Consider the following 13817-nt stretch of genomic DNA (forward strand, 5'->3'; position numbering starts at 1 on the left):
ATGTTTGTGGATGGGGTGCCAATCAACTGAGCTGCTTTGTCCTGTATGGTGTCGAGCTTCCCAAGTGTTGTTGGAGCTGCACCCATCCAGGCAAGTTAAGAGTATTCCATCACACTCCTGACTTGTGTCTTCTAGATGGTGGACAGGCTTTGGGGAGTCAGGAGGTGGGTTACTCGCCGCAGGATTCCTAGCCTCTGACCTACTCTTGTAGCCATGATAGTTATATGGCTACTCCTGTTCAGTTTCTGGTCAATGGTAACCCCCAGGATGTTGATAGTGGGGGATTCAGCGATTGTAATGCCATTGGATGTCAAAGGGAGATGGTTAGATTCTCTCTTGTTGGAGATGGTCATTGCCTGGCATTTGTATGACGTGAATGTTACTTGCCACATCAGCCCAAGCCTCGATATTGTCCAGGTCTTGCTGCATTTCTACACAGACTGCTTCAGTGTCTGAGGAGTCGCGAATGGTGCTGAACATTGTGCAATCATCAGCGAACATCCCCACTTCTGACCTTATGATTGAAGGAAGGAGTGACCATAAGCTTGGTCAAAGAGATTGGTTTTCGGAGCATCTTAAAGTAGGAGGGAGGGGCAGGGAGGTGGAGAGAGGGAGGGAACTCCCGATCGTAGGACCTGAGCAGCTGAAGGCATTGCCACTAATGATGGAGCAAAAGAAATTAGGGATGCATAAGAGGCCAGAATACATGGGAGGGTGGTTATTTTGGGGAAAGGGCGAAAACAGATGCTAAGTGGGTGCTGTGCTAATAAAACATGCCTGTTTAAAAGCCTGGATTTAGACTTTTAAAAGGCCTTCAAAAAGGTGTCATATAGTAGACTCATGACCAAGTCAGAGCATACAGTAGTCAAGGGACAAGTAATTGAATAGACAGCAAACTGGCTACAAAAAAGAAAACAGTCAAGGTTAAAGATAATCACTCAGACTGGTGGTAGGCGGGTAGTGGTGTTTCATCGATCATTGCTGGCATCACTATTCACCATTTATATCAATGATCTGGACTCAGGAATTTGAGGTGGCATTACAAAATATGTGATTGACACCAAATTAGGGGTATGGTTAATAGTGAAGAGGATTGCAACAAAATACAAGAAGGCATTAACGAGCTTGAAGAATGGGTATCTAAATGGAACGTGAATTTCAATATAGGTAAATATGAGGTGTGTATTTTGGCAGAAGGAATAGGAGGCCACTTACTCCTTGGAAAATAAGATTCTAAATGGGATAATGGCACAAAGGATCGAAGGGTTCAGATGCACAAATCATTAGAAGTAACCACGCAAATTAACAAAGCTATACAAATGAAAGTTGCTGTTTTTATGAACATGAAGTTAATACGTCCAATGAACGATACAGGTCAGAGATCTTAATTTATTCATCACAGATGATATATATATTTATACTTCACATTGCTTTTTTAAACAACTGCTAACTTAAGTATTACCCCTGTGAAACTGAGACTAGATATTGAGGCAACTGTATGTCGATGACGAGTGCAGAAAGGAAACATTAGGATCTCTCCTCATGGATAAATTGCACTTTTACCAGCCATGAGACAATGAAAATCACAGTTAAATTGAAAGAGGAACTAGCATAGACCAGATTCTTTGTGGTAAAAGACAGGGAGATGGATCAGTATTTGGGAATCCAACAACGTGTGAGAAAAGATGACTTTGTACAAACAGTAAAACAGATGACACACATTTTGATAATAGATCAAACATGTTTGCTAACTTATGTGCCAAGCTACTCCTTCTGACAAAATGAACCAGCCACTGCTGATGCTATATTTGCCTAAAGGACTGTGTCAAAAAGTAGGTGTAGATTTATGGGAACCATTTCCATTCAGGGACCCGCAACCAGCTATAATGGATTAATACTGACTGTATCCTGCAGAGGAGGTTGTGGGATTTATAGAAGTCTAAATGATGAGAGTGAGTATACATAACTCAATGTTGGATGCATCCACTTTTTACAACATCTTATATCTTTGCATATGACCTTAGTTAAAGACATAGAAGAATGAAACTACACTAGTAAAAGCTGCTTCATGAAATGTAGTTGGAAGACTATTTACTTCTTTTGCTGTTCTCAAGAAAGTCAGGAAGAACTCTGCAGATGTTTTTTCAAGCTATCAAGGGTGGCACAGTGGCGCAGTGGTTAGCACCGCAGCCTCACAGCTGCAGCGACCCGGGTTCAATTCTGGCTACTGCCTGTGTGGAGTTTGCAAGTTCTCCCTGTGTCTGTGTGGGTTTCCTCCGGGTGCTCCGGTTTCCTCCCACATGCCAAAGACTTGCAGGTTGATAGGTAAATTGGCCATTAGCAATTGCCCCTAGTATAGGTAGGTGGTAGGGAAATATAGGGACAGGTGGGGATGTGGTAAGAATATGGAATTAGTGTAGGATTAGTATAAATGGGTGGTTGATGGTCGGCACAGACTCGGTGGGCTGAAGGGCCTGTTTCAGTGCTGTATCTCTAAACTAAACTAAACACCCCATCACAGTACAGAGAGGAATCTCCAGCTGAACTTCAAACTCAGATTCCAAGCAATGTGCACTTACCTAAAAAAAACCAGAACTATTCGCAAAACAGATCAAGAGAAGTGAAAAGAAAAATGAACATTTATATAGAATATTGATTTAGGGCTAAACCATTCTTCAAGATTAAACTGAACTATGTAGTACAGGCTTGTCGAAGGAAAAGAAGTTATCCAGACCATTGAAGAATGGTTAACATCAAAGGCTTCTTAGCTCAATAAAACTGGTGTACAGTAACTAGTGCTCATCCCACTTAAAGATCACTGGCAGCCAAGACCAGCTCATGTTGATAACTGATAAGGAAGATGATAATGATAACCTTAGGAGATTGATGGATCTGTAATGCTAGACAAATTCACCAGGGTGCCAAGAGGTCATTCCGGGAGGTGAAGCAAAAGCTCACGCTGATATTGATAGAGGAGATGTAAATGGCCAGATCTGAAGACTATTATCCTGGCAGGTATAACAGAGATAACGTTAACAGTGTCACCAAGTGAATAGGTAAGAACTATGCTGCAGTTACAAAGTTAACAATGCAGAAGTGAAAGTTATAAAAAGAGTGCAGACTAATTGAACTGTTTTATATTCACTGCACCACCCAGATCAGCACAGGATTAAACTATATAATGAATTTTAGAAACAAAAGGATGACAGGACTTCTCTTCCTGCATTATTTATATCCTGCTAATTTGCTGCTGAGAAACCTGGTATTTCTGCAATGTTATTTATGTGATGCCATAACTTGAGATCCTCTATCTTTATTGTTTACAAATGTACCTGCATCAGCATCTTTTGTGTCTGGTGCAACTCCATGGTTATGTTAATGGAACTAATTACTGAATAGTAATAGTTTCAATGAATACAAAACTTTAGAATGCAAATGTATGCCAACATGTTTAAGGCTGTAGTCCTGTTTAACATCATAGCTGTTGTCAGTTTTGGTTTCATCATGCCTTAAGATTGAATTGCTTGCCTTGTTTGTCAGTCTTTCTTTTGTAATAATGTTCCAAATTACAGTACACCTGAATGGTATTCTTCAAATTTCACAGTAATACTTAAAAATAATAACATTCTGTTCCCTGATTGACATTGCCATTAATGATTACCCATTCGCCCACATGTGCCCCTTGGGTGAGGACATGAATGTTCTTAGCTGTGATGGCACTGTAGTTGAACAACTAGCCAACACCCATTATTCAGGCTCTTATATGAAGAATGGCCACTTGGGTGAATATTGGAGGTGCTGCCAGTACTTCTGTAAACATAATATGACAGGAGAAAACATGAGAGGATGGGAAAAATGGAACGAGAAAATATCTATATACTAACAGCAAACCTAAGGGAGTAGAATAAAAGCAAAATACTGCAGATGCTGGAAATCTGAAATAAAAAACAAGAAATGCTGGAAATACTCAGCAGGTCTGGCAGCATCTGTGGAGAGAGAAGCAGAGTTAACGTTTCAGGTCAGTGACCCTTCATCAGAACTAAAGTTACCTGGGCACAGCTAAGAACATTCATGTCCTCACCCAAGGGGCACATGTGGGTGAATGGGTAATCATTAATGGCAATGTCAATCAGGGAACAGAATGTTACTATTTTTAAGTATTACTGTGAAATTTGAAGAATACCATTCAGGTGTACTGAAAAAGAGAGAATAACTTCTGTAAAGATAATATTGAGCTTGTTAAGTGTCAATTTTTCAGCATTATTTGTTTTTCCTCTTCAACTGTGGCATTAGCGCTAGTATCCTGAACTTCAGCTGAGACTTGTTGCTGCTAATGGTACATATCTGTATCTGGTGGTATTTTCAGTTGCACAATACAACTTCAGGATGACGTTCAGCCTTTGAGAGTCATATCACGTAGAACTTATTGTCTTTGCTGGACTCAGGCTCACACAAAACTAACGGAGCAACAGAAGAGGGATGGCAACGAGTGCAAAGGAACTGGAAAAAAAAATCCCCGCAGTGTGTTGCAAAGATCCCATTTAAGTACCACATAACAGAATCTTCAACTACTTCCAGACTAAATTCTAAACACGTATATACAACAGTGACTTCAATAGTAACTGGTAAAAATGATGCAAGCCAACAACTGCAGAAGTATTTTGCTTTCCACCTCTCCCACTCTTGACCCAACCTTTTTGATTTTAATTTGAACGTCCTATTTACTTTTTTTTTACGTAACGAGTTGTTGCTCTGTGCAATGCTCGAAAGGGCGATGGAAGCAGATTCAATAGTAACTTTCAAAAGGGAATTGGATAAATACTTGAAGGGAAAAGATTTGCAGGGCTATGACGATAGAGCAGGGGAGTGAAACTAATTGGATAGCTCAACCAAAGAGCTGCTACAGGCATGATGGGCTGAATGGCTTCCTTCTGTGCTGTGTCATTCTTTGATTCTATGATTCTCTGCATTTGGGAGGAGCCATAATACCACCTTCCTCAGGATAACTACGGTGTGTACTCAGAGTTAGCTCTCTGGATGTAAGTGAGGAATGGTGTGTGAGGATGCTCTGAATTAATATGCAGGCTGTAACTGATATCTGCAACCTTATAACAGAAGAATTTCTCTTCCTCGCTCATGTCCTTGTTGTTCAAGGCTTGCTAATCACGGCTAATGCTACAATATCACTATGGGGCAAGGCAAGGAGGCAGACCCCAAGAGCTACCTCAACGAGTACAAAGATTGAATTTGCACCGTTGGCATTATTCTACACAATACTCTAACCATCTAGCCAACAGATCTAACTGACCCCAAAAAAAGAATTTACAGCACAGAAACAGAACATTTGGCCCAACAGTTTGTGCTGGTGTTCATGCTCCACATGAGCCACCTCCCACCCTTCTTAGTCTTATCCTATCACTATATCCTTCTATTCCTTTCTCCCTCATGCACTTATGTAGCTCTCCTTAAAGGAATTTATACTGTTCCTCAACTACTCCATGTGATAGTAAGTTCCTCATTCTAATCACTCTCTGGGTAAAGAATACTTGAAATGCCTTCTTCATAAGCATGGCTTAAAACATACAACAGCATTTGATTTTGACGTAATGCCCATATGGAGAATTTCTAGAGTCAGATAATAAGCAGTCAAGGCTGAGTTCTTTAGGTAGCGAAAGACCAATTTTGACACGTACATCAATTTCAGCATTGACCCAAACCACCAAGCAGAGGAAGGGAACTATTTCCAAATTGTTGCCTTCTCAGGAGTACAAATCATCATAGTCTGTGCTCTTTTGCCATTTGTGTGCTCATTGTTATTTCAATAGGCCATTGATGTTACAGCAGAGACAGCCCATTCTGCCCATCAAGTCTGTACCAGTGTTTTTCTCCACATAAGCCATCTAGCCTAATCTCACTCTCTTGTTGACTTCCCATACTCTTGAATCTACAACCTTCTGACTCAAAGGCGAGAGTGGTATCACGTAGCCGTGGCTGACGTTTACAGAGGAGCAGGTTAAAATTCGGTACAGGGCGAAGTAGGCGGGCTGTCAGCAAATCCCATTGCAGTCAACGGAAATAAAATATCACCTGTTTTAGACTATCACCCAATTATTATCCCAGTATGGTTGTCAAAGTACTACTGTCAACCAATCCGTATTGTAGCCACATCCTAGTTTTATTATTGTTTAAATGAAAAAAGGAGATTGGAATTGACATTAAATAAGAGTTTCAACATAATTTTTCCTTCATCATGCAAAAAATGAACATATGTAATGTCCAATTAAATGACACAGTGACTAATGAAGTGCCTTCTGCTTTTTTCAGCACATAAAGCACTCCATTATTATACAATAATATCTATTTATAGATGTTGTCGCATTTGCAATTCAAAACTAATGTGTGTCAAAATGAATTTAATACTTTTTTTTTACCTAGTTTCCGTATAATTTCAGTCTTAACTCTATGGAAGTAGAGTTAATTGATGTATTATGTTAGTTATAAGTTTTTAGAAATATAAATATGCTTTTATCATGAATGTAAATTGCAGTACACCAATCATAAATTGGTAGCTACCATTACCAGTGAGGGGTGACCTAATAGAGGTCTTTAAAATTATGAGGGAAAAATATCCCTTTTCCTTACTTTAGTTTGGACAAGACAACCAGTTTGGTGAGACAGGGATAACAGCCAAAGTATAGTTAATAAACTAGAATTTATTAAGATATACTTAACAATGGGCAATGAGCAACGACTGTCCACGGGTCCTTGCTTTCCCGAAACTGTTGGACTCTCGAGGATGTTCTCCCCTTTGTAGTAGTAGTAGAGTACCTCGGACAGGCTCCGGGGATTTTTATACAGTTCTAATCACTTATTCTGGTGATTCAGCCTCTGGTCTAATACATCTATTTTTGGCCTTAGGTTCATTAGTTGCGTTCCCATTGATTGCTTATTACTCATTTTCTTGTTAATGACGAAGCCCCTTCCCCAATTGACATTTTCAGTCGGGCCCAGCAGTCTGGTTAATCACATTATTCATTACATTATTTGTACACAGGGAACATATTCCACTCTTCATATTATACCTCTGTCATCTGACTTCTCTGATTATTCACACTGTCTGATCGCGTAACACTGTTGACCCTTACTTTAAGCAAGCTGTAATTTCCCAATGGTTGCATATGTCTAAAGCTAACTCTATAGTTACTGAAGGTTCATACACATTTAATCATACAAAAGCATAAGGTTTACCCACAGTATCAGAATGACAGCATACTGTCTTATAGAGAGGTAGTATAAGGTGGACAAGGATTACAATAGGTGCTTCAGCTTAAACACGACCCACTAGATTCATGATTTCTCCTACCAGATTTTGTAAAATTAACCAACTCCTTCCATTCATACGATTAATATAATCAATCGCCTATCTACAGTTACGTCAGCAGACCGTTACACATAATCATGGCCATCTCCTGGATTACAATCGACAAAGTTAGTATATGCGGCCAGTGTAACCATTCAACTGTCTTCTTCCTGTGTCTTATTGTTAAACTATACATTCCGCAGACAGCCTCAATGATTTTAAACAGTTCTAATTTCCATCTAATCATTCTGAATTGTTCTAACTTCTTACCTTTTGTCTCTTTATAAATGTCTAGTTTCCTAAACATGCTATCCTTAATCATTGCATGACATCCTTTATTTGCGCCTAACTTAATCAATACAAACAGCTCTTCACATATCAGCAGTTAACTCTTTACTTACCAAAAAGCCACACAAACATTTATAAAGTACATTACCTAAAATTCAAGGAAAAATCTATAAAAACCCTTATTTCTTACAAGGGGTTTGATCGCATAGATGCAGAGAAGATGTTCCTACTTGTAGGGCAGTCCAAAAGTAGAGATGATATATATAAGATAAATAATCCAATAAGGAATTCAAGAGACACCTTGTTACCCAGAGAGTGAATAGGATGTGGAACTTGTTACCAGAAGAAGGCACCTCCCGTTCCAAATAACATGTCAAATCTGGTCCATGACTCTTGTTTAATCATATAGGAGAAGATACTGTAATTATTTTCCTACTTCCTTAAAAATGGGTAAGCAGAACACCACAATATTTCCACTTGCATCACAGTTATTCAGCTTAAGTTGGTGGACTTCCATGAAGGACATTTCTATGGTCCGAGCAACAATTGACCCACCATACATCTTGCAACTTAGATAACATAAGGGAAACCAAGCTTATTGTCGACCTGCGGGTTGTTAAGAAAAAAACATAATCATTCCAGTCTTGGTCCTGTGTGAAACCATATGAGAATTAAGCTGGAGAAAGCAGTCCTAATTTTCTGCCTCCTAAGCAGCTGATCAATGAAACATGGATTGTTGCTGAGCCACTCCATCTTACAAGAGAAGGAAGACGGTCATACCTGACAGGAAACTGCAGATGGTAAATACAAAACTCATGAAACTATTTTATATCACAAGGATTCCACTGAAGCAAAAAGAGAAAGTGAGGTTCTGCTGTTCAAGGACTATACTTGGACCACAAAACAGATATGAAGAGAACAACACCTAGTATATTGAAGTACATTCTATCATGTGTATGTTAAAACTTTGGGTTAAGATAGACGATACAAGAAAACCAAGTAAACTCCAGTATTAACATATAAAGTTGCATTGGAGAAATGCTTAGAGGAAAGCCTGGATCCAACTGGCATGAGCATTGAGCTTCATTTGACAAAAATATGTAACACAAATATCTACCTGCCTGATTGCCTTTTAGTGTAAGCACAAGTTGTACCCCTCAAGGTTACAAAATACATAACATAAAGGTTTTTGACCCATTGGGCAATATTCTATCCCTCTCTTGGGAGAAGCAACTCTGCGCTGCCCAGTGACTCCTTCTGTTACTTCAGTTCCAAGGGAGTTGTTGGAGAGCCTTACTCTATCACTGTGTGGCACTTATGGACTGGGACATTGTGCTATTCGAATTGATTAACGATGGTTCTGAAATGCAACTTACCTCTACTAACAAATGGAAATCACATATCTTGCCTATTGAATTAATCAATTTGGAAAAGACCGAATTTTCCACACAAGCAATTCCCATCTTATCATTAGATTTTGAACATAGGTGTGCCTTTTTTACCTCAGAAAATCTGTTTGGATTTTTCGTTACATAGTCTTCCTTGATGAAAAAAATGGGTTCACTGAGTAGAGCTGCAGTTGTATTGGAAGCTGCGGGTTCAAATCCTGTGAGGTGCTGTGATGAATCATATAACCTAAGGTATGAAAAAATACACTCATTACAAATAAACATTTTCTATTTTCAGCTAGCTCTGGAATCATTTGGAATCATGTGAAGCTCTCCATCTTGTGAACCTTTAGTTCCAGCACTGATTGTATTGAGTCGGGAAAAAACACTTTCATGAGCAATTTTGCTTGATTATGCACTTTATAAACTAAGCTACAGGGATCCCCTCAGGTAACTCAATGCATGAAGTAGGCCAACCTTTGCTTTTTAGCTCTTATTTAATTAGTACCTTACTCCTTGTTCAGTAGTAGGCTTGGAATTCATCGTCACTGAGGAGCTAATAAGTGCATGCATAGAATAATGGTCTTTACTTAATGAAGGATCAGTCAAGAGGATAAAGCTGACATATGTTCAGCTGAGTTTTCCTCGGAGCACCAAAATCTATAAAAATATGAACACTGTGTTTCAAAATAAATGATGTTCTGCAGTATCCAAAATATTAAACAATTGAGGTAATTATGGCAGGAATAAAGTGTTAATTTGTACATTCTGGCGTTCAGATGTGGAAGATTTAGATTTAAACAGTGTGATCAATACTAATGCTGGGATTGTAAACTGCTAGTGTAATGAGCTGATTACTCTGAGCCTGGTGAGTATTTAGGCCACAAACATATTTGTATGGATTTGGTCCTATAATTCTCATCTAGGTATTCAGATACTATCTTCGAGAAGATGAATGTAATTATGAGGAGGTTACGTTGGGAACAAGAGCATGAAGTGCCAAGAACAGTAGTCGGCAATTGTTTCCCCTGGTGAACAATAGTAAGTGAAAGGTTGAGGTTTAAATCAGGGCCATATCTCTGGAGGCAGAGAGAAGAAAACAAAGAAATAAGGAGGAATCAATGTGGATATTGATCTCCCGCAACACAAGAACCCCATTTGATAAAGCAGAGCTTGACAGAGTGCAAAGCAACGCTGTGCATTTCAGTCATCAAGAAAAGCAACCTTAACACCATGCTGGCATTCCAAGTGATACCATCTACAATAGTACAAAATCAGAAACAATAATGTTGGTAAGAATATAAATTTCCTAAAAATAAATTTTGTCTGTACCAATAAATTTTTAACTTCTGTAAGCAGAAAAGAAGTGGAGAGTAAATCAACAGTGGGCAAGTTTCCCAAATACAATATATATTCAAAGAACTGCAAGAGATAAGATAGGATCATGCACCCTTTAACAATTCAAGGAACCATCCATCTCTCATATTTCTAATGTGTGACTGCTGTGATCTCTCAGTGAAGTTCACACAATTATATAGATAAATGAATCACCACATATCATATCCAATCGCTTCATCTTCCTCTGCTTTGTCCCATGAAAAAGCATAACTTTGATTAATCACTGCTTGAACTACTTTCCAAGAACACAAATGTCAGACTAAAATTTCTGAGAAAGGCTTTGGGATGATCAGGGCTGTTCTAGCAGATTGTCCAATATTTAAGGAGTATCTTTGTAAGCAGAATTCAGAGTGTTTCTCACAAGCTGTTGAATCTCGTTGATTAGGATTGAGACCAATTGATTGTGGTTTTAAAGTTTGTTTCATACTTGGGGCGCTCGTATCTTAACATAAATATAACTCCCATGGAGTAGTTTTGCAACTTGTTGTTTGGGTGTACAATTGGCATTGCAGTTTTAGAAACCAACTGATTTTCATTTCCAATAAAATAGGAAATAGAGAATGGACAGTTTCTATAATGGTGATGAGGTGGGGGGAGAATGACGTAGGGGACTAATCATCTGTTTTATACTTGGGCAGCATTGAATATCTGTCCCCTTTCTGATCATAATCATAATGCCTAGCATTTGCTGCATGTTGATGGCTCTTTAATGAGGCTGCGTGGTATGTCTAGGCAGACCTGTCCTCCTTCAGTACAGAGCCACGCACCTATTCAGTCGCAAACATTTCCTGGCTTGTGGTTTTGATGAATGAGATGAATGTCCTGAATAAGTAAGTCTATATCAGTGAATCGCAAGACAGTGGAAAAATCACTTTCCCGGTAGGGTTTGGTTTTCGAGCACTTCTAGAAAATGCCACTAAACCATAGAAAATAATGACTAAAATTATGTAATGGTACTGAGCTATGATGGCACCAGTGCACAGATTTTAATGCCAAAGTTTTTGGATTTGTTGCTGATGATTGAGTAACACATAATATATTCTTGAGTATGTTATAATGCTGCTCCTACCTGGCTATATCTCTGATATAATTATCTATAAGTCATTTCAAGTATGGAGAGATGGAGTAGGAGTCACATCTGTTTTTAATCACTGGATGTGATGTATCCAGTGTCAGTGATCTCATGAGGTGGACAATGATGTAAAGTGTTTCATTACACAGATCCATTTTGAAACATTATTATTTATGTGTAACAAGGAGTAAAGGCATATAACTAAAACATGAAAAAGCAGGACATCCATCCACAGTACTTCAAGATAAACCCTATCTTGCATATCTTTGAAATATTTGGGCTCTTTGTCCGAAAAGTACCTTTGTGTGAAACTACTGTAGAAAAGCATGAAGTTGCTGAAATGTAACGCATCACCAAATGCAATCCTTAGGCACCTATTAGTAACAAATGAAAACTGTTGCATCAGATTAAAATTGCAACAATATTATGGAATTGTCTATCGTTGAGGTCCTTCGTTCTGTTTTCACGAAAGATTACAGTACATCTAACATGAAAAGATTTAAAGTGAATGCATCTCTCAAGATTGAAAAACATAGCTCTGGGCTCAGCGTTTGATGTCAATTTAGCATGTGGCACAATATTGCTGATTTCTGTTGACATGTGTAAATTGATTTTTCAATTCAGCTGTAATATCCTGACCATAAACCTGTTTTTCATGTGCAACTTAACAAAGATAAAGCAGATAATTATGTCAGCATTCAGATCTATTAGATGCTGTAACAATATTTGAAGGAAATCTTTTTAATTTCTGACTTTCCTTTAAATGGTTGATTCTGAATTAATAAGTAGCAAATAAAATGGATTGTTTTCATTATAAATTCCAGAAAATCATTTGTATCTTTATTTAATAATTGAAAACATAACCTAATAAAGAATGGTGAATAATGGCATTTTCTAAAGGAATGATTATATATTCTGTTTTAGTGATAATGGTTTAATAATTTGCTTTGTTTATATTATAACTTCCAATTCACTAAGACCGTATCATTCCATTAATATGAATTATCTCATTTCTGTAAGCCTAGAATCCAATCAGGCTTGAATTGTTGGCTACTTTGCTATAAGCAATTTTATCCAGTCTGATTAACATATATTCATAGGAAATAATATACAATACTTTGCTACTTCCACTTTGCTGGTCCAAAGCAAGCCACCTTAGATCACTGCATATCTTCCATGTGGTCTTTCTTTGTTCAGCATCTGTAGGAAATTCTAAACATCACTAAAACAATTTGATCCTATAAACAAAAACTTTTGGTCGATGTACCAACCCCATATGTGGTTGAGAAATTCCTATCAGCTGATCCCTTGCCATACCAACCATTAAGCGTTGCTCAGAAAAGCTGATGATGTCAACATGTTTAGAAATATTCTGTGATTTATCATCAGTAAATGGCTCCAACTTTCAGTGAGGAATACAATATGGTGTTAAACTTTCTTTAGTGGAAGGATTAATCCTCTGTTCTGTCCTGCCTGCGCTAGTTTACTCCTGAACTGGAGTAGGCACAGCCTAACATGTGGGAAATTTCAGATCAACAACTAGAAAGAGCCAACAACTGTCCAAACATGTAAAACTATTTGTCCCTGTGTTGGCAGATTATGTATCCAAATAGAGACATATAAATTAGAGGGTTAGTCACCTAGATCATGGTTTAACCACCTCTAATAGTGGTGGTTGTGAGGTACTGGGTCCAAGTTCAACTTGTTCTGTTGACTGTGAAGAACCAAATAAAATAACTGACACAAAAGCCCTCCAAAATATTGTGAGCTCCCATGTTACTGCAGGAATTAGTCCAATTCATTACTGAGAACCTTTGTTCTTTGAATACAAGTTTTATCTGTGTGGAAAGAAGGCCGACTATGCTTGAATTTTACCTGCTGCCATCTTGAGCCATTAGTCTGACCTGCTGCTTCCCAGTAAAGCCATTCCTCTGAGCTGTGACGGTAGCTTCTTGATGCTGGAAGGCAAATGTGCTGTAATTTACTTCTCGCCACAGCATCAACTTAAGTTGCACATTTTGGAGAGAACACCCATAGGGTTTCAGGCACCTCCCCTAGTTCCCCATAGCCTAACTCAGCCAAATGCTCTCCTGCTTCAAAGATATTTTCTAGTCTCGTTTGCCTTACATTGATCATTCTAAACCTCACCAAACTTTATGACATTAAAAGACACTGATGCATAGTATGAATGTTAATCTTCAAACCTCATGACAGCTGAATGAGTCATAAGTTCAGTTACCTCATACAGTCAGCCATTCAATTTTGTTATGTCCTAAGGTAAACATACATGGTTTAAAGGCACCAGAGAGCT

The 13817-nt window shown here is 38.4% G+C and overlaps 1 long non-coding RNA gene across 1 annotated transcript in view; it reads right to left on the bottom strand.

Moving 5' to 3' along the window:
- LOC137383496 (uncharacterized) overlaps positions 1–13465 on the bottom strand; it is a 68424-nt gene extending 54959 nt beyond the window's left edge. The window contains exons 1-2 of the long non-coding RNA XR_010977414.1: positions 13382–13465; positions 9151–9283 (exon numbers count right to left, since the gene is read on the bottom strand). This is a non-coding gene — a long non-coding RNA (uncharacterized lncRNA). The remainder of the gene's footprint in view (positions 1–9150; positions 9284–13381) is intronic.
- Positions 13466–13817: the final 352 nt, after the last annotated feature.

This window comes from Heterodontus francisci, chromosome 24 (assembly GCF_036365525.1).
Source record: "Heterodontus francisci isolate sHetFra1 chromosome 24, sHetFra1.hap1, whole genome shotgun sequence".
NCBI lineage: Eukaryota > Metazoa > Chordata > Chondrichthyes > Heterodontiformes > Heterodontidae > Heterodontus > Heterodontus francisci.